The sequence below is a fragment of the Pinus tabuliformis genome, chromosome X (genome assembly GCF_031772625.1).
Source record: "Pinus tabuliformis cultivar Carrire ecotype Pingquan chromosome X, CPIR1, whole genome shotgun sequence".
Classification (NCBI taxonomy): domain Eukaryota; kingdom Viridiplantae; phylum Streptophyta; class Pinopsida; order Pinales; family Pinaceae; genus Pinus; species Pinus tabuliformis.
The window spans coordinates 1,144,189,225-1,144,209,295 of NC_142308.1; the positions used below are offsets into that span (position 1 = coordinate 1,144,189,225).

Below are 20,071 nucleotides of genomic sequence, written 5' to 3' on the forward strand. Positions count from 1 at the left end.
TACGCTGCTCTGCGCAGTCCTCACACAGTCTCTGTGTCAACCTCTCTAGGCTTTGCGTCACCCAGTCTGCTGATCGATTTGCTACCCGGAGTCTCTACTCTCAGCCTCCTGGTCTCACACCCCGACTCCCGGCTTCTAAAACTGACTCTCCTCAGCAAAATCTCAGACTCTCTCTCACCCTTTGCGCTGCCTCTGCGTGGCCCTGTGTCAGCCTCTGCGTCTGGGCTACTGGATCACTCTCTGCCTCTCTCTGCTGATGATTCTCTGGCTGAGAAAATCTCTCTCTCCGGATGCTATCCTTGCCCCTCAACTGCAAGAAATCTCCTCGATCAGAACTTCCTCCTGAGAACTTCTCACTTCAGAAATTCGATCTCTTGATCTCTCAATGTATTTTCCAAATGACCCTCAAGCCCCTTCTTATATCTTTCTGTTGGACAACCAATGACCTAGATTAACTCCTAATCAAAAGCTCAGATCATTTTGGCTTGATCTCCGTCTTCTTCTAGAAGTTACACCCATAATTAGATTAATGCCCATTAATATTTTTAATTTCCTAAGTTTAGACTTAGGGTCCCATTAAAAAATATTAATTATTTTAATAAAATTGTCTCTAGATGGAATTTCCCAAAACGCTTTCTGGGTTCTTTGGAATACATGTGCCCAAGCCTCCCTACAAAATTTGAGGCCTAAAGCACATCTGTTCCTACCTCAATCAACATTCAAGTCTTCCACAAATGATTCCCTTGGCCCTTTTCAAAGTGACCATGAGCCCTTTCCCCCTTCTGAGTATGGTGTCAAGGAAGAACCCCTCATTGACTATATTTCATCTCCTTTGACACACCCTCAAGATTATGTCATATGATCAATTTATAATCCACCCTTTTTGGTATGATCATCATAGGCAACCTAGTGTTTTTCCGTCTCATCATTCTCCCTTGCCTACTAATCATAATCCTATAGAGGCCATAAAATATGACATAAATGATAAGGACCATAATGGAAATAATATGCCTGAGGTTTCCATCTATCAAAAGTTTATGAGCCTAATCATCGACATCTCTATATTTTCGCTGGAAGAGAGGATCTCATGGACTGGATTACATCCTTTTCTTTCCTCTTCTCACATGATCATCCATGTGTGGGCATTCTATTTTCCTTCCTCCCACTGTCCTTGTCATCCATGTGATTCTGTCCACATTCGCTTTGGCATTGCTACATGATTAGTTATATAGACTAACATATTTATATTACTCTGATGATATGTTGGTTGCACTAGTTTTAAGATTACACTTAGTATTAGTTTTTTACCATATGCATGTTAGGGTAGGATGCATTGCATGCTGATTTTCACATTAGAACTAATGACATATGATATTTCTCATGGTAGATTAGCTGCATTTAGATTAAAATTTGCATATTTTTATTTTTCTGTTGATTTTATGGCCTAACACTAAGCATGGGTGATCATAAGACACCATAAAAACATGCTGCCCCATGCGTTTAGTCTTTGATATGTGCAGATAATGAGTCTACGGTAACCAAAAGATTGTTGTTGTTCTCATGACCTCCCTTTCGAGTAGCTTTGCCACTTTTCCGAGAGATCATGTCCCAGTTGGAGCCAGATTTACTTACGATTTTGTGGGTGATGTCTCTAGGAGAAATTTTTTCTCCATGATGGTCCTCAGCCGGCAACCAACAACCCCTTGTAGCCACCAACTAGCTCGATGTGCCATTTCTTTGCCACCTAAGCCAACCATGTGGTCCCTCATCCATTTGTCATGATCGTATGTTTGAAGGTGGGCCTCCCAAATCTAAAGGTATGCCTTGTTATTTGGTAATTGAGTATTCTAGTTTATTTATCATGGAAACTTTGGGCATGGATTAATGGGGGGTTTTGGCAGAAAGAGTTGTCTAGGTCCATGCTTTTGTCCCCCTGGTCTCTTTTGGGATGTTAACCTTGCACCCTAGTCCTGTGGGATCTCTTTTACTGACGTATTCGTTTTAGGGATGGTATTGCTTGGGAAACCATAATTTTGGTTGCGTGGTCCTGCTCCCCGATTCACATATATTACTCCCTTTCCGCTAATTACACCCAAAATCATCTCTCCTCCCACCTAGGTCCACATTCCTCCTCTGGGTCCACATAGGGTCAGCCACCCCCTCCCCTTGCCGCACATCTTAGGTCGGGTCTGGAATGATGCCCGAAGGTTGATGCAGCGAAAAGAAAAAGAAAAATCATAATTGGCCACATTCAATAGGAAATTGTACCACAAAATGCAAAAGATGGTCGAGACAAAAACATTTAACACGTGGGCAAAAGCCATGACATGAGCTCTACCCCATTCCATGGGCATCACCTTGGTTCCTACATGGCCCTTGATGAGCCTCCTTTATCATTCAGGAACCCATGATTGTCCCAACCCCTGGTGGGCGATGAACTACCCCACCTTATAAGGGGGTATCCACTGCTATACTTTACGCATCATGCTCTCATTACCTAGAGCCCCAAGTAGTTAACCAAAGAAAATCATAAAAAGGCAAAAGGCATATGAAGAAGGGTGGAAAAATCAAGGTCGGGGTAATTCATGCACCACGATTGCTCCCTCCTACACATTATTTACCCAAGTGTGGGCTTCCCTTTTATTAGCTACCCTTGTACCATGGCATGTTATCCAAGTTGTCCCCTTTCATTTCCTAGTCCATTCCATCATTATGCCACATGACACTACCATTTGAAGGATGTACCACGGACGTACCACCCCCTTAAGAGGTAAAAACCACTTAATAGGATGCCTGGTTAACCCTATTTGGAGCTGGGAGACATTAGCACATGTCAAAGCCCACTATGGAAGGGCATGCCATTATGAAGTGCTCACTTGTTATCCATGGTTTATAAACTCTTTTACTTGGTTTCTTTAATGACTTGGTGTGCTGGAAGGCATGGGGACGCATTGGATCTTATGCAGGATTGTAGGTGGTCTCCATTTGGGTTTGGTCTCCCTATACGGGGTCTTGACCTAGAGATTGCTCATGGTTCACTTATTGGATGAGGAAGGTGCACCTGATCCATCATGTCCAGCTGGCCCCAAAGTTGCACCATACACTTGGCAGATGATCCAGGACTTGCATGATGATGTGGCATCACCTACACCATCATCCTTGCCCTTGCAGGCGATCTACAGGCATCTTTGATTTGTTTGGAGAGCCATGAGGGCACTTGTGTGCCCCCACATGTCATTTGGAGCACCATAGGTTATTACAAGGGGCCAACCCCTTGTCCATTGCTTTTGGAAGTTCAACTACACATTATGGCGCATATGGACTCTATTAGGCCTGCTCCAAGGCCCAACGACATGCACTATCCATTATTCGACCTCTTGAGAGGCTTATTCTTTTGTTTATGAATTAGTTTGGCGGGCTTGTCACCAAAAGTTTGATAGTTTGCACATTATTTTATTGTAGGGGCTAATGTAGGCCTAACTAGCTAAATCAAACTCATTAGAAGTGTATAAATAGAAGTGATGTGAATTCATTTTAGCATCATCACTTGGATTGATCATTAGCTCTTTTGAGAATTTCGCATTCTTTGGAGGGGATTTTTGGATTTTTGGATGAATTTTGATGTTTGGTTAAATCTTTTTTGTCTTGGAGCTTCTCTTGTTGGCAAATTAGATGTCTGGATATATTCTTCTTGCATGTAAGTACCTTTAAAATGCTATTTTTTAATGTAATTTTGCTGCATCATGATGTTGGTAATTTCGCTATTCTAGGGCCTATTTACTGCATCAATTTATGTGAGGTTGGGGAAATTAAGTTTCTAAATGGTGTTGTATCAGGATTGGGCCATGCAATGAATGAATGAATGTTTTTAGGGATAAATATTTCTCTTGATAAGCCATCGAATTATGCTAAACGAAGTATACAGACCTTGAAGCTGCTTCAAACTAGCCCTAAGCCTAGCGAAGCGTGTTCTAGTCCTCCTTGATAAGTTGAAATCAAGCCAAAATCTAATTTATCCATGACTCCATCTCTCCTATAGAGAAACGAAGTATACAGACCTTGAAGCTGCTTCAAACTAGCCCTAAACCTAGCGAAGCGTGTTCTAGTTCTCCTTGATAAGTTGAAATCAAGCCAAAATCTAATTTATCCATGACTCCATCTCTCCTATAGAGAAAGGCACTGGTCTTCCACTGGTGATCACTTTAAAGAATATTTTTCTTCACCTTCTCTTTCTTTCTAGGCCTAGCCTGCATAGGTCACCTAGGGCATCACTTATCTCACAATCTAGCCATCTAAATACTTTGATTTTTGGTCCACAACTGCGCTGGAGTTTTCTCTAGAGGCCCTCCAAATTTGAGGCAAATCCGACAGTGGGATCTCGAGATATTGCAAGCCCTAGCTCGAGGACCATTTCTTGCCCTAGGTTTCCTTTGGCTAGTGACCTCATTGGGATTATTGCATCAAATTCAAAGAAAATTCCTCCTTTAATCCCTTTCTCCTCCTCAATTAGGTTAAGCACACCTTTGGTTGATAAATTCCATCCCCTTGACCTAATTCTGGGTCCACTTGGTCCCATGTGGTCCCACAACTTATTGTAGCCGATTTCACAAAGACCACTTGGAATCCAAGTTTCCACAAGGATTTTAGGAGCTAAGAGTCTTCTTAACAAGTCATATACTCAAACCATAGCTCTTAGAATTTCCCTAAGCCCTTCCTAGAGAGCCTTTCATCTTATTTTCAAAGCAAGCAAGCCATATATCTGAGCCTCTCTTGTGAATAGGCTTCTAGGATCACCTCTCATCTTATCATTGATCCATTCATTTTCGTGATCCTTATTATAATAGGTCTCCTCCCATCAGTTAAAGTCTGTAAAGAGTAGGGAGCTTTGGCCGAGGTGACAGTGGGCTATTGCTCCATTGTTTCCATTGACCTAGTAGTAGCCCTTCAAGGATCCCCTTTTAGGACCCCTCCTAGTTTGAGTGGTAACAAGCACTTTGGGGTATGGATTGGTGGGGGGATTCGGCGAAAAGAGTGGACTAGGTCTGTACTCTTGTCTCCACTGACCGATTCCCCAGTTAACCTTGTATCCTAGTCCCATGGGATCTCCTTTACTGACCATTAACTTCAGGGTCGACACTACATGGGAAATCCCAATTTTGGTTGCGTGGTCCCCCTTTCCGACACCATATACATCAATCCCTTCCACTCATTTTAGCCCCATTCATCTCTTTTTCCATCCAATTCCACATGTGTCCAATTGGTCCACATAGGTTTATTCTCCCTTTCATTGTCCACACCTTGGGTTGGCCTTGGAATGATGCCCGAGAATGATGCCCGAAGGTTGATACAGCTAAAAAGAAAAGAAAAATCGTAGTTTGGCCACTCTCAACAAGAAATGTACCACAAAATGCAAAAGATGGCCGGGACATACAAATTTAGCACGTGGGCAAAAGCCAAACATGAGCTCTATCCTTTATCCATGGCCATCACCCTGGTTCCTATGGGCCCTAAATGAGCCCCCTCCATCATGAAGGAACCCATGATTGTCCCAACCCCTAGTGGGCAATGAATTGCCCCACTTTTAGGGGGTGTCCACTGCTATATACCACACAACATGCTCTCATCCCCTGAAGCCCCTAGCAATTATGAAGGAAAATCAATCAAAGCAAAAGGCATATGAAGAAGGGTGGAAAACAAAGGCTAGGGTAATTCATGTACCATGATTTTCTTCCTCCTACACTCATATACCCAGGTGTGGGCTTTCCTTTATCATAGCTACTCTGTACCATAACATGTGGTCTGGATGATTCCCCTGATCCCCACTCCATTCCACCCCTTTATCATTTGCCACCTACCACTTGAGGGATGTCCTTTGGACATGTCACCCCTTTTAAAGGCTGAAACCACCTAATAGGGTCCTTGGTTAACCCCTTATTGAGCTTGGAGACACTTATACATGCCAAAGCCCGCTATGGAAGGACATGCCACCATGAAGTGTCCCATTGATTCCATGACTTGTAAGTTCTTTTACTTGATTATTCTAATGGTTTGTTGTATTGGAGGGCAAGGGGACGCATTGGATCTTATGCAGGATTGCAGGTGGGTTTCCATTTGGGGCTTGGTCTCCCTATACGGGGTCCTAACCCTCCTGAGGGCCACATTGGCACTTGTAGGGTGAGTGTTGAGAGCCATGGGCCTCCACCATAGCAGAGACTACTTCATGGATCCCCAACACCGATCATTGATTGCTCGTGTTCCACCTTGTTGGATGAGGTTGATGCACCTGGATCGCCATGCCCAACTGACTTCACACTTGCACCATACACTTGGTAGATGTTCCAGGGTCTAGAGGATGTCTCCTGCTGCAGTGGGAGGATTTATATCATCATCCTTGCCCTTACATACGGTCTACATGCATTCATTTTCGATCCACTTGGAGACCCATGAGGATGCCCTTGTGCCCCCACACCCACTTGGGAGCACCACAAGCCCTTGCCTGAAAAACAAGGGGCCCACCGCTTTTCTACTATGTTGGGAGTCCATTTTCACATCATGGCACCCCTTGGACTTCATTAGGCCTCTTCAAAGGCCCAACGACTCATTATGTTGATCATTCTGCCCTCTTGAGAGGCTTATCTTTATGTTATTGAGCTATTTGGTGGGCTTGTCACCAAAAGTATTGTTATTATGCACATTATTTTATTTTTGGGTCATTACTAGTCCAAATTAGGCCATTCGAATTCATTAGAGATTGTATAAATACAAGTGAGGTGATTCATTTTCATCATCATCACTTGGATTTGCATCTTAGTAGCTTCTTGAGAATTTCACATTCCCTTTTGGAGGAGGATTTTGGATGTTATGGATGAATTTTGATGTTTGGATATCTCTCTCTTGTCTTGGAGCTTTATTATTGGCATAATTTGGTGATTGGATATACTCTTTTACACATGTAAGTAATCTTTTCATGTCTATTCTTGTTATTTGCTTTAATACATGAATGTTGTTGGGATTTTCACTATACTAGGTCTGAAATTTACTGCTTTTCTTATGCGAAATTGTGGAAATTTAATCTTTTGTAGCGTTGCATCATCTCATGTATCATGTGTGAAAGGGTGAATGTTCCTAGAGTTTGTTTCTATTGAACATCTCGATAAGTCATCAATTATTGCACTTTGAAGTATAAATTCTTCTAGCAGCTACTATCATGCCCTAATTGCCATGCGAAGTTGTCTAGAAGGCTCCTTGATTGGTTGTAGTTCCTCTAAATCATAAATTTCATCTTAACTCCATCTTCCCCAAAGGATAAGGCATTGATCCTTCCATAAGTGATCATTTTCAAAGAGAATTTCTCTCACCTTCCCCTCTTTTTTTAGGCCTAGCCTCCATAGGTCACCTAGGGCATCACTTTTCTCATGATTTAGCCATCAAAAGAATTTGATCCCTTGCCCACAATTGCGCTGGTGTATCCTCTAGGGGCCCTCCAAATCTCACGAAATTCTGACAGTGGGATCTTGAGATATTTCAAGCCCTAGCTTGAAGATCAATTCTTGCCCCTAGTTTCCCATTGGATAATGACGTCATTGGGATCATAGCATTAAATCATCAAAAGAAGATTTTTTCTTTGATCCTCTACCCCTCCCTAATTAGGTCAAGTGCATACTTGGTTGACCAACTCCATAAACTTGACCTAATTTTGGGTCCACTTGGCCCTTTGTTGTCCCGCAACTTTTTGACTCCAATTCCATAAATATCACTTAGAAGCCAAGCATTCATAGGGCCTTTTGAGTCTAGGGGCTTCTTTGATAAGATATATTCTCAAACCCTAACCTCAAAAACCCTCTTAGCCCTTTTTAGAGAGCCTATCATCTTGCTTTCAAAGCAAGCAACCTATCTCATTGAGTCTCTCTTGTGAATAGGTCTAGGAATCACCCACTTATCTTATCATTGATGATATATTCTCGTGATTCCATCATATCGGGTCTCCTCCCATAAGTGAAAGTCCGTAAAGAGCAAAAAGCCTTAGCTGAGGTGACAGTGGCTATTGCTCCATCGTTGCCCTTGACCTAGTATTTGCTCTATAGGATCCCTTCCTAGTACCCCTGCTAGTTTGAGCGGTAACAAAGAATCCAATGATCAAGATTAAAACTTAATCAAGGGCTGAGATTATTTCCTTGTCAGTCAGTGTGAGTTTCTAGATGATTCACACCTTTCTCAATTAATACTGATTAATTAACCACTTTTCCTAAGTTTAGACTTCGAAAATATTTAAAAATTGGCTAATATTCTAATTGAACCATCTCTAAATTGAATTTCTAGAAATTATTTATGGGTTTTGGTAACCTCTCCACAAAGTTTCGAGTCTAGAACACCTCCGATGCTACAAACACTAACACTCCCTCTTAGCGAGGAAGGTGTTCTAGTGCTATACTGCTGCTACAACACTCTGTCTCTGCATCATCCTCCATACATGCTGCTGATGTCTGGCCATTGTGACTGCTTGCCATTGCTTGCCAACTATTGCACAACTCTGATGTTGCATTTGTACCGCTGCTGACACTGCACTGTACTGCTGACAACTCTGCATCTACATTGCAACTCCCTCTCAACTATTGTTGCTGCTACGACAACTCCAGCATCTGAGAAGCATCCGAAATAATAAATCAATTGTATCTCATGATACATTTGTCTCCTGAGTCCTGACTGCTACTAGCCTTTGCACCGCCCACTAAGGATTCTGCGCTGCTACTAACTCTGCTATTGAGCCTCATGCTCTGCTGTCAACATTGCTCTACGCTACTCAGCACTTGACTGCAACTGTCACTCAAGAATTTGATTGCATCACTGATACTGATCCATCCTGCTACTGAACACTATGGGCCCCCCGTAGCAAGGATATGGTCCTACACTGGACCTTGCCCAAGTCTCCTCTGCAATTTTGGGACTATATCTCCATATTGCCCCACCTCACCACTAGAGGTATAGCTGCAAACATGGCGAAGTCTTTCTCCAACCTGGAGGACTTGTCTATCTCTGCGGATGCTGCTGCCTAGTCCTGCTTCTCTTGCTTGTCCTTCTTCCTGAGAGGACACTGGGTACTATAGTGGCCAAACTCGCCACACCTGAAGCACTTGACCTTAGATAGGTCCTTCTTTTTCTTCTTCTCCTGTCCCTAACTGAGACCCTTTGATGCTAGGGCCACATTCTCCTCCTCTTTCTCACCCTCTAAACCCTTGTTGCTACTTCCGCTGATGGAGCTCTTTACTAGAGCTCACCTCATCTCCTCCCGCTGCAAGTTTGACCACATCCTGCCCCACTCTAATGTGTCTCGTCCCAAGATACTTTGAACAAAGACTTGCCATTCCTCTAAGACACTATTTAGGGCCAAACACACAAGCTCTGTAGGTTGAGGTGCTTCCTTAACGGCTGTAAACTGATCCTGAATTTCATGAATTCTGGTGAGGAAGGGTCTATGCCTTCACCCTTCGGCATCTTGATGTTTCTCGGCTTCACCTGCAGGAACATCTTCTGCTGCTCGGAAGGATTTTGATATCGCTGAGCGAGAGCATCCCACATATGTTTGGCACTGTCCTTGCCAGATATATGCGAGACTATATGGTCCCAGACTCCATCTAGGATCATTTGCTTCGACTTTGCCATCTTTTTCTTGTGTTCCTTCAACTGATCTGCATCGGTCGGTAATGCGACACATTATCTGCATAGGTCTTCAGTGCATATTCATCACACATGAATAACATCCTTGCCTTCTAGATGAGATAGTTGGAGGCTCCCTCCAGCCTATCCTGATCTCTAAGCGCAACTGTGGTCATCTTTGAAACTGAAACGAAAAACTCCCTCTTTCACTTGCTCCGCTGCTGAATCTGCTATTCACACTCCCTTTTGGAGTGAGAAGAGCTACTTGTAGCTACTACCAACTGCAACTGGAAATTTGAATTTCTAGGCTAGAAACCCTCTGAGAGAAATTTCCCTCTGTGTGTGCACTTCCTCTTCCACCGGACATTGATTATGCTCTAGCAAAACTGTTGCAAAACCCTTTTGCGCCCAAATAGGAATTTGCTCAGCGAAAATTACTGAGCTGTTGGTGCTTCCTCTGCCTGCTGGAATCACTTAACTAGCAAGTCGATTTTTTCTGCCAATCCTACATTGAAAAATCGAACTGCCCAACAATTTGCACTGCCTGGCTAGGCATTGCGCAACTCCTAGAAAAAATCATTGCGAATTTTTTTGCTTCTACTTCTAAGCTTCCCGTATGATCAAAATCGCTCTGATACCGTGTGAAAATTTCACCACCGAAATTCTATTGTAGCAACTGGAATTAATTCTTCTAACTGATAAATTAATTATTTAGTGTATTGCTATGACTACAACGAATTAATCACACTGCAATCTTCACAAATTAAAATACTACGAAAGGTAAACTGGAAACTGAGAAAATACTGGCACACACACAAAAAAAATATAACACCGTTATTTTTGGACAAAATTCGTTGGAAAAACCCAACTTGGGAAAACCGGTGCAACAACTGAGGGTTTTTATTATTAAGCAGTAGTGAGAAATTCTGAGTACAATAAAAATCGCCAAACTGGCGAATCTATCTAAGAGGAATATTGGCAAAAATTATTGGAGGGAAATTACCCTCTCTCCTAGCAATCCAGACACTTGAATGCCCCTAAAAAACTAGCTGTCCAACTAGCTTTGCGTAGGCCTTGTGTCACCCTAGTGCAGTCCCTCACACTCTACCTGAATTAGCTGCCAATCTAGCAGTCCTGCCTGCTGCTAACTGAGAAATTGTCTCTCCGACACTCTGGAAAATATTCTCGGCCTCTGTAACTGAAAACAAGCTCCTCTTTAGTTGTATCAAATTGCCCTCTTGAGGCCCTGCGGCCCCTGCGCAGCCTCTTGGAGAAAATCTGGGACTCCTCTTTTTGACTCTCTAAAATTGAAAAAACTCCTTCGGACTCACTGTCTCTGCCCCTCTCTGACTTTGCTTCCCTTCTCTGGCTCGAACTCTTTCGGCAACTACTGTTGCTCTCTGGAGAATCAAACTGCCCAAGGAAATGGATCTTGTTGCACATTGTTTGTCATAGTTCCAAGGAAGCAGTTGTGCCAATTTTTTCAAAAGATCAGAATCATCAGCGAACAACTTATCATGTCATCGTAAACCCATTCTGCAAATTTGTAATGTAAATGATGCTAGTAGGACTGTATAATTATGTCACAACCTAGGTAAGCCTATGATTTTTGCGACAAATTTAATCCTAGGAGGTTTTATAACCTTATCGATTGCCCGTGTTTCTAAACACGGCTAATCGGAAGAGTTTTTTCCCTCCAGTTTAAACCACAAAGCTAGGGTGAAGTTTATTTTCGATGTCTTAGGTGAGTCATATTTTTCTTAGTCAAGTCTGTTGTAAAAGTGATTTGGGAATAATTTAAGCTATTTGGCTAAATTATTTTATTACAAATCACTTGGTCTACTAGATCATATTGTGTCGCAGAATTGGGTAAATATTATGAAGGTCTATAACGAACGGGTATCCCCTTTTGAGGGTTGAAATGTAATTATCTAATGTAAAAAATATTTTAGTGCATGGTCCCTCGCAATCAGACACCATGGCTAAAGTATTTGAGAGTGGAAAAATAAATAATCCCTTCAAGTGTCAATTAATTAATTTTTTTGGCAAAATAAAAATTAAATCCTAAGCTAGAAAATTAATTAATTTAGAGTCAAAAAATTAAAATTAGAGATTAATTTATCCAAGTGGAAAATGACCAAAAAATTCGTGGGTCATGAGGAAGTCAAATTTTGGAGGTACCCCACCAAGGCAAAATTGGATATTTTAAGAAAAATTAAGCCTTTGGACCTTGGTGGTTAAGTCGAAGTTACATTTTTGAGGAAATTAGTCCAAAATAATTATTTTTGGATTAATAAAAAATGGTTTTAATGTGAAATTCGAAAATTCCTCAAAAATAAGTATTTTCGACGACAGAGATTAAAAGATGATCAAATATTTATCGACAATTGAGATTATTTTGACGGGGATCAAGCCAACTAGCCGTTATTTTCCACTTGGAGGGATTTCCTCTATAAATAGAAGGCTATTGAGCTTCTATTGTAGTCTTTGGCTGATGTAAAATTCTGTAAAGTGGGTTTGAAGCCACCACTATTCTGCTGGGAACGTTTGAATCTCATAATAAAAGACTTTGGGGTACAGTTCATGGTGTCTATATCTCATTGATCTTTGGTATGTGTTGTGTATGTGGTTTCCTATATTGTGCTTCAATGTTATATGAATTGTTATTTCGTTTGTAGATGATAGGAACAATCTATTGGTAAGTTTTGGGCTTATCTTAGGTGATCCGATTCATTGTATGATCTAACAATTTTCTCTTAAGGAATATATAGAGTTTGTAGGTTCCCTGACCTTTGGGCTCCAAGTTCACAGACTGTGGGCATAGGCTGACCTTGTTTGGGCTCCGGGAAATTTATGTGATTTTCTCACTTCGCTAAGGCTGTGGTTAATATCTATCTTTCGAAATACATCAAGCCATTGCCAAATTTTATAAAATAAATTATTCTTCAAAAAATCTTTCAAGCATTGTATATTTGTATATAATTTGTAAATTATTTTTGTAGAATAAATTTTGTAAAGAATTTTTTCTAACCCTTGTTTTGCATTAGCTGGGGTTTGGGATTGTATTTTCAAATTTTTGTAGATATTGGGGTTTTGGGCATTTTATTTTCATTTGTGCAAGTGAAATTCAAGAAGATTTGCGGGGTTGGAGCTAGATCGAGGTCCTTGAGGGTAAGATATAGTCTCTAGAATTTTGACAGCGCCAACATCAAAGGAAATTGGACAAATTGCTGATCTGAATCAAAATTGAATTTTAGGAAAGGGTTTCGATTTTTTTTTGGTCTCTAGGCCCAACGTCCCCTTCTAGGCCTAGCCACAGGCCAAATCTGGCCTCTTCTTCCTTGCTGTGGGCCCCATCAGCCTTGACATCAACCTTTTTAGGCCTTTAGGCTTGGCCGCAGGGCTTACGACCTTCTTCCAGCCCTCCTAGGCCTGCTGCAAGCCTCCCCTTCCCCTTGGCTTTCCCTCTTCCTCCTTCACTGCTCCTTTCCTCCTTCGTCTTGCCTCCTCCTCCCCTCTGCTTAGCCTCCTTATGCCTCCGTCCTCCTCCGTTGCTCTTGGCAACCCTCCTCTCCCTTGCCGTGGCCCTTTGAGGGCTCCCCCTTGAAGCCGCAAGCCTAAATAGGCCTTCTTCCCTCTGCCGCAGACCCAATCAAGGGCTTTCTCCCTTCACAACAGCCCCTTGTGGGGTCTTTCTCCTCTCGGCAGGCCTAAAATGCCTCCTTTCCCTTAGCCGCAGTCTTTCCTTGGCTCATTGTTGGCCTTCTAGCTCTCTTCCTTTGCTCTCTTTGCCTATGTGGGTAATTTGTCAATTTCTGGACTGAGTATTGGTGTGTTTTGCAGAGGTGTTGAGCATAATCTTTGGTGTTGTAGGTGTTCCAGTCGCTAGAGAAAATTTTGGGCAATTGGGCAAGTTTCTTCTACACTTAGAGCCTAAGTGTTTGATCTTTAAACCCTAAGTCCCCTCACTGTTTTGCTTCAACAAGAGAACTAATTCATATCAGTGATAAAATACTTATGAAAATGTTCTAAAAAATCATTCATAAAGTGCTTCACACATTAAGGAACTAATTGGATAAATTTGGCATTATTGTTTGAGTAAGATTTCAAGTTCTGGTGACTGTCATATATGCATCATAAGGTTTGAAATTATATCAGTGACATAAGTGTCTCCTCATTGTTTACATTCTATACTAAGAGAGATTGAAAGTTTAGGACTGTTTTGGCATTTGACACTAATTAGCTCACTGATTTCACAAGTAATGCACTGCTGTCATAAGGCCTACTTACTCATTGAATATCATTAGATCATAAGTAACTTGAAGTGCTTTCTCTAGCTCATGCTTTGTTATTGTGAAGAAGATCATTGGCATTGGTAATCTTGGATAAGAGTACTAATATTTGCATGTCTCTTGTGAGTTCGTTCATGATCTCTAAATGTTATAAAATTTGCACTAATAGGCTCACTCATAAAGCACTTGAAGCATTAAGCTCTAATCTCATAATTGTGTTGAATGGTTTAAGATATTTGGGCATTGACATTAAAGTAACTTGTTTCAATTGTGCATCATGGAGAGATTGTGATCTTGAGCTTCTAAGAATCTAATTGGTTGTGATCAAATTACAATATTTCGACATCCTTCTAATTGATTGGCATCTTGTATTGAAAATCATTGGCTAAGTGTTCTAAGTGGATAAGCGATCTTGTTCTCTTTTGACATCATTGGTTTATGGTTATTGAGAATCCTTGGCAATCTTAGAGCATACATCTTGTGATTATTGAATAATTGTATCGTGGGCATTTTTATCTCTCGTTGGCACTTGATAACTTGGCACATTTTCTTGTGGTTAAGATTGTATCTCATTGATAAGTACTTGTTGATATAATTTAAGAGCAAATCATAACTAAGTACTTAAAGAACACTTAAACAATCTTACCTTAAGAATCACTCATTCACCTTGCATATCATTCTAAGCTAGTCTTGCATCTAATAACTTACCTCCAGGCATAAGCTTGGTTGATAGACATTTAGGGCCACCCTTTCTCATCTAGCTTGAGGAGCCTAGCACCTCTTTAGTGGTTAACACAGTGACCTTGCAATTGTCCGAGCCACATTCTTTGCAGCGCCAGAGGCATTAGGTGGTTAGAACATAGGTGGAAGTATCGATAATCAACCCTCTGCTTGCTTCACGTTGGCTTCTATCACACAACCTACTCTAGAGACTAGTTCCAAAATAGTTAAGAGGAATGTTACACTTAGAATAGGCATCTAACTTAAAATCAACCAAGATTCTGCATTACACCTAAGTTTTAGGATTTGCATAGCATATAAGATAGTTAAGAATTCAAGCAATGGCTTAATTGATATAAAACAAGAAATTGACTCCATAAGGCACTGGTCTCACATTTAAATCTAATCTAATTTATAAATCTTGCTAAATCAACCAAGTGGCTAAGCCATTCAATTACATCTCCCAGACTTGTTGGTTGCCAACGAGTCTTTCATTTCCATCTTCCATAGAGACTACCCCCCATAGCTTGTTGTTGGGAGACAACTAGAACGGAGTGGGTGGGGATCAGAGTGACAACTTCCGTCCTGAGTCGTTGTTGCACCGTGCCTGTACAATGTGAGCGACAACAAATCTTGTCTCACAAGTGTATCTCTCCATCTACCCATCGACTTCTTATAATCTCCTGTTGGGACTCCAACGACCAAGATTAAAACTCAATCAAGGGCTGAGATTATTTTATTGTTGATCTGTGTCAGTTTCTAGATGATTCACACCTTTCTAAGTTAATACTGATTAATTAACCTCTTTTCCTAAGTTTAGACTTAGGAAATATTTAAAAATTGGCTAATAATCTAATTGAGCCATCTCTAGGTGGAATTTCCGGAAACGATTTCTGGGTTTTGGAGAACTCCTATGTTCTAGCCTCTCCACAAAGTTTCAAGACTAGAATACCTCTGATGCTACAAAAACTAACAAGAAGCTCAAAGGAATATCAAGCATGAGAGACAAAGGTATGTAATCTTGAGGTAAGTAGAGCATGATCATTTGTTTAGATTCTAGTATGAAATGTTTTTAGGGTTTAGTTGCTTCTAGGGTTTGCAAGTTTTTTCGTAATGAAGAATGTTAATATCCAAGGATTGTAAACCCTAGATAAAATATACAGAAACTCTTATCTGAATTCTCTAGTTCCCTCTAAGAAACCCTAAATTCTAATTCATAATATTTAGGGTTTGTAGGTATGTGATAATCTTTTATGAAAATAGGATTTGTAGTACTTACTACTTTGTACTCAAAATCCCTTGGAATTCATTCTCTAAGAAAACCCTAGATAAATATTATGTTATTGTACTTGTATATTTTGGTTGTGCTTGTCAATAAATATTGCAGGTGTGGTGACTTGATAAATCAAGTTGGATCCTTGGGTACAAGTTGACACATAAGGAAATGAACCATGAAAACGTTGTCATAATTCAGAGGGAGCCCTTCAATAATGAAACCCCACAAGTTTTGTAAATGGAGCAACTCAAGTTATATCTAAGACCACAGGATTTGTCGCTGAACTTCTTCATTAAAAAGTACGATCACTTTTGAAATTTACCTTGTATTACTAACTTTCTTATTTTTAAGGTTTTGAATCATAAAGATTCTTGTTAGGGTGATTGATCTCTAGATTAAATCAACGCTTGTCATACTCTCTTTTGTTTACTTTGGTAAAACCCTAACCTTTAGGGTTCACTGTAAAACCCCAATCTTCTTAGGGTTTGTTGATAAAGTCTATAATCTCTTGATGTATGAAACCCTAGCCTTTTTAGGGTTTTTCGTTGATATCTAGGTTATAGGAAGAAACCATAGATTTTTAGGGTTTATTAAATTAGGGTTTATGACGAAACCCTTGAATCAATTAATAAAAGATCCTAGGAATGAAATCCTCGGTGTATGTGCTTCCGTTTTATTGAAACCCTAGCTTGGTCAAGTTGTTGTATATCTAATGTTAAAATTTTGATGTTTGTGTCTAGGGTTTACGATAAAACCCTAGTAGAATTTGATATAAAATTCTAGGGCATGATAATAAAACCCTAGATATAGAAATGCTTTCATTATGATTGAAATGCTAACTCGATATAGTTGTTGACATCTAAGGCTTTAGTCTTAAATATGGAATCTAGGGTTTGTGACAAAAACCCTAGCATAAATGGATGAGAAAGTTTAGGGTATAAAAGATGTAACCCTTATTGATTATCAACCTAACTAGGTTTAGGTTTTGATATCTAAAGTTTGATTATTTTGATATTCCCATTGCAATAACATGCTAATCCTATTTTGTTAACTTCATGCTCCTATATATTTGTACTTGGTTGTACTCGTTCTTAAAGATTTGCAAGTACATAATCTTCAAGACGTTGAAGATGTTCATCTACCTCTTAATTAAAGATGACTGAGCATGATGAAGAGAGGAAGCTATGAGAATCTTGAAGTATTTGTTGGTGACCTTTTTGCCAAGTTAGGATAGAAGGAATGATGTATCAGAAGGTTGAAGTTCTCCGATGATGTGGTAATGCGAAAGAAAGAGCCTGTATAATTGAAGAATAAAGTTGTTGATCTCCCTAAGCTGAGAGGAAGCTTGATTAAAGAAAGTGTATATCTCCCCAGTTAAGAGGGAGGACATATTGTGACAACTATAGTGAAGACCTTGAAGAAAGAATGAGATCAAAGAATGGATGGATTCATGAAGTTGCAAACAAAGACTTGATTGTGTTGAGGAGTGCTGAGGCTGAGTTTGGTGCTGCTGAAGAAGTTAAAGAAGAAAGCTTCCGACGAGATGTGTTTGGATAATATGATGATGATCTAAGCAACATCAGAAGGATTAAGGACCCCGAAGGTTTGTGCTAACTTGTATATATTTGAAAGTCTGTTACGAATTGGGGTTGTGATTGTATAGGTAGATCTCTACATAAGAAGGTTGAACATTTTTGGAAGCATGCTTGGACTAATGGATATATTTGATTTAGTTGATAGGGAGAGATGAAGCATCTTGGGGCGACAAGATGCTGGGGAGGACATCTAGCTAGCCTATGATGATGTCTAGATCTTGAAGTGGAGAGGGTATCATTGGTCTTGTATAGCTCCGACCTTGGATACGATACCTAAATCCCTGGGTTGGTGTTAGAGCTGAAACCTGATGGTACCTATAGTGGCTAAAGCTTGGAACACACCCTAGTCTCAACCGGTTAGATACCTTGATCAAGTATCTAATTTATAGCATTGCGTGTGCTGTGACTATTTATAGAACATATCATTTTGAGATCATCCATGTACCTATGTATATATGTAATTATAAATACCTCCCTAGTTAAGAGGGAGTGTTGAAGAATGTAACTAGTGTCGGTCTTCCTAATTGTATTTCAGTCATATATTTGTCAAAAGAAAGAAAAAGAAAATTTATTTAAGAAAAGGAAATTATTTATAAGCATGGGCTTCATGCTTCATTCATTTCTAGTTCAAAGCCTCCGTTGTAGGCTTCTAGTGTTGAGTCCTTGTCATCTTATAGACTCTTATTGGGTTTCTTAAATCAAGAAAAATTTACTACTGGTCATGTAAAACCTCCTCCATCAAGTCGGCCCCAAGCTCATCATGTGGGCCTCAAAGTACAGACTCCAACCACTATAAATAGCAAATGAACTCGACCTATTTGACGTCACTTGTATTTGCAACTAAAGAAGAAAGGATGAAGTGCGAATATCATAAAAGAGCCTATTTCATAACCAGAAAGAGAAGGGAAACCAAGCGAAAAAGAAAGAAGTCTAATCTTTGTCTTTTCTGTCACACGTGTGAAGGGATTGAAGTTTTGTAGGATGAAGGTACAAGATTATGATTACAAACCAAATTGCAGAAGAACTGAAGCCATAATTGGTTAGTTTGATAGATGATTTGATGGACCAAAGGCCTATTTGATTCTGCATTATCTTGAAGGTAAATTCTTGAGGGCTGACTTGATGGATGGAGATAAGGTCTTTGTCTTAGGTCAAGATTGTCTCAATTTGATTTGAGTTTTCTAGTAGAAGAGTTTGACTAGGTTTTCCCCTTCATAGGGGTTTTACCCTGGCTAAGTGCCTGCATCTGGTGTCCATTTGTCTATAATGATTTTCATGTTTTGGTCGCTGTTTGATGATCAAGATTATAATAATAACAAGAAGAAGAAAAACCTATTAAGAATATCACAAGCAACTATCAAAGTTAAAGAGAAATCAAATTAAATAAGCCCTAACTAAGCTGCCCTAGATTTCTCAACAGTTTTGACCTCCACCAACTCTCCAACTTGACCATATGGTCTTTGACCAGTGCCGTGGCTTATACTTGATGGATTTTTCCTCAGTGGGATCCTTCAACCTCACAAAATAGCACTTACTCATATGACACAAATGTAGTAATTTAGATCATTTACTTTTATTTTTTAAGCTTCAAATCCAACTTATGTTGAAGCACCACTTTGTAATAGAAATGTGTATACATATTGTATATCACTTGACCTTTGTTGAATAAATTAAGATGAAATAGTAATATTAATGTTCAACAAATGACCAAAAAGGTAGGTCAATGGGACAAAAGAAAATTAGTACGATCAGTGATAAGTGCCCGTGGGAGTACATAAAGTTAGTCATTTAAAACATAATATCCCATATTAATACACGTTTTATTTCATGTGTTCTTTGGCATTTCTCCAAAGTCACAATATGTAAAATTTGAGCAACTTGGTTGATATGGTGAGCCCCAAATAAAGGGAAACTACGGCGGTGAAACTAAATGCAATATATATGGAAAATATGCATTAGATACAAAATATAAATAATAATAAAATTGAGAATAATCTATGAGAATATTTAAAATCCACACAATAAGCTCAAATCTAAGATAAAATTGGAGGTTAAGCTTTCAACAATCTAAAACAGAAATCACAGGAAAGGTTGACCTGACACAATTAAAATATTAAATCATTTCAACAAGAAAACCTTATGCTTCTCCTTTTAAATCATTGAAGACAATACATTCTTAAATCTGTTCAACGCCCATTGATGGATGAAAAAATTCCTCTGCTGTTCAAAAGTTTTACAGGATGAGTTGAAACTTCTGGAAATACTTCAAAAGGTTCAAAAGCTTGTGTAGGTGTTTTCTTACTATGAAATATGTAACATTTATGACTATGATGTACAAAAAGGCCTATCTATCCATTTCAAAATGAAACAAAAGGCCTTTGAAATCATCGACATCGGGTTTTTAAAGTTTAAAGGGTCAGAAAGATGAAAATATCAAAACAATATGAAGTAATTCTATTAAAATTTCGAGGCATTCCTAAATATTTTGAATGTAGTCTTAAACATTAACTGTATATTTATGGTATGGAAGGGTC

At 39.7% G+C, this 20,071-nt stretch overlaps 1 protein-coding gene across 4 annotated transcripts in view; it reads left to right on the forward strand.

Moving 5' to 3' along the window:
• The window catches only part of LOC149143919 (protein OVEREXPRESSOR OF CATIONIC PEROXIDASE 3-like), a 130,827-nt gene that overhangs the window by 45,236 nt on the left and 65,520 nt on the right, over positions 1–20,071 (forward strand). The gene's annotated exons all lie outside the window — the stretch shown is intronic.